The sequence below is a fragment of the Montipora foliosa genome, chromosome 3 (assembly GCF_036669935.1).
Source record: "Montipora foliosa isolate CH-2021 chromosome 3, ASM3666993v2, whole genome shotgun sequence".
Lineage (NCBI taxonomy): Eukaryota > Metazoa > Cnidaria > Anthozoa > Scleractinia > Acroporidae > Montipora > Montipora foliosa.
In genome coordinates this window covers 34965893-34968392 of record NC_090871.1, presented here as the reverse complement: position 1 = coordinate 34968392, position 2500 = coordinate 34965893, and positions in this window count along the sequence as shown.

Sequence of the window (2500 nt, the reverse complement as noted above, 5' to 3'; positions counted from 1 at the left end):
ACTTTAGAGTTAGATTTCGCAACCATATAAGTCTGCTATGGTCACTAAGAAAAAGACTTGTGAGGTAGCGGTACATTTCAACAAAACACCACATGATTTAAGCGACTTCTCATTCCAATGTATTGATAAAGTCCAGGACACTGTCAACAACTCATGCAGCATCGAGAAACTCCTCATCACTAAAGAGGCATATTGGAGTGCACAGTTGTTTTCTTTGGCACCTTTTGGCTTGAATAGACGTCAGGAATTTCACTCGAAAAAATGAATAAGCTACAATTAACGAAGAGATCACATATAAATAAGGCGGGGGCCCCCATCTGGGAATTTATTACAATATTGTTGTTTAAGGGCCCAGTTCGGGGCGCCTTTTGTGCCCTGTCGCGGCATGGTTTCAGGGGCTTTGATTGGGAATTTTGTTTTGACTCTCGCCCTTTCATTTTTTACGCTAGCTCCTTGACATTCTCAGTGGCCTCGACAGCCTTTTCTTTTCTTCTTTTTTCATTTTATTTGTATGTTTGTATTCTTTTATTTTATCTTTCGGTTTGGTTTTTCCCGTGGGTTCGTTTCGTACTGACATCGGTTTCACGCGTAGTAATTACCGATTCTTCATCACTTGTTAATTTTTTGCGAATATGTGTTATCACGGCCTGTTATGTAATCATCTTTGTAATGTTTTGTTATCTTTTATACTGTAAACTTATTTAAGGAAATTGTAATTTACTATTCACTTACACTGCAACTGATGAAGGTCACAGACCGAAACGTCTTTTTATTATTTTTTTTATCATTTTAATAATTTTTACTGTATATATTTTCCTTCGCTCGAAGTTGCCCGTCCTCGTTCTTTCTGTATATATAGATATATCTAGCTGATCTTATGAAAACCGGGTCCTTCCCACGTATCTTAGTTTGTCTTTAAATTACACTAGAATAGCTGGGACGGTTATATTTTGTAAGTAACTAGACTCTAACCTTTCCATTGACAACATCTTTTAATTTAAGAAGTCAGTGTCATTGCCATTTGGCAACTTGTGACTTGGACCTGGAAATTTAAACAAAAAATGTATATGTGTGAGAAAAAGGCTAATATCATCAGCCATTAAGGCAGTTAAGGCCATTAATATGTCTGCTATATTTCGAACTAATCTTTCAAACATCACTAAGGTGACTTCAGAAGAAGTAATATTTGATATCCCATGGAAGCCTTATTGCCTTACCCAACACTTGGAGATTCCCTTCCCTCACCCTTCCATAGAGAGGTTTAGTGACTTGTTTTGGCTATGGACTAACACCTCATACTTGTTAGACTTGCATGCGACAAGCCATGACGCAGCCCCCCCCCCTTCCCCCCTTTGGATTTTGCAGCCAAGTTTGACCTTGTTTTCAAAACTTCACCTATATATCTCACATAAATCAGACATCTTGTTTTAGCATTGGATATCTTTAACTGAAATCAATTGTCTCACATAAATTCAAGAAATTATTAAACAATTCTCATCTTTCTGTTGTCTATGCTGCCAAATTTTACTTCCAAACACTGACGTTATTTGTCAAACCAAAGTGCCGGCATTTCCTCAAATCAATTATCTCACATAAATCAGACATCTTGTTTTAGCATTGGATATCTTTAACTGTTTTTCAGACCCTATAGGTCATTATTTACTTTCCTCACCCTCCCATAGAGAGCTCTTGTCACTTGTTTTGGCTATGGACTAACACCTTATGCTTGTTAGACTTGCATGCGACAAGCCATGACGCAGCCCCCCCCCCCCCCCCTAGGAATTTAAAGCTCACCGTCAGTGCAACTGCTACCAAAGGCAGCAGTTGCACTTTGGATTTTGCAGCCAAGTTTGACCTTGTTTTCAAAACTTCAGCTATATATCTCGCATAAATCAGACATCTTGTTTTAGCATTGGATATCTTTAACTGTTTTTCAGACCCTATAGGTCATCATTTACTTTCCTCACCCTCCCATAGAGAGGTCTAGTGACTTGTTTTGGCTATGGACTACTACCTCATACTTGTTAGACTTGCATGCGACAAGCCATGACGCAGCCCTCCCTCGGAATTTAAAGCTCACCGTCAGTGCAACTGCTGCCAAAGGCAGCAGTTGCACTTTGGATTTTGCAGTCAAGTTTGACCTTGTTTTCAAAAGTTCATTAAAGTTTTAGTTCTCGCTGTTATTACATTGTACCTTTCGGAATAGAATTACTTCTTTTGTTTTGTTTGTAAGGATTTTTTACTTGTATTGTACTTGTACTTGTACTTGTAAGTTTTGTAACACCGAAAATTCCTTGTAAGCCATATATAAGCTCTTAAACCTAATTATTATCCACATGCTGTAAACTGATGAAAGTCTAAGACCGAAACGTTTTTTAATATATTTTACTTTTTAGCTTCCAAAAGTTGTCCGTCCTTTGACTCTTTTAACTGTATATAAATTCATATGTCAAGGCTTGGACTGGGAATCTCTAAAGGATCCTTTTGGAACGCCACTATC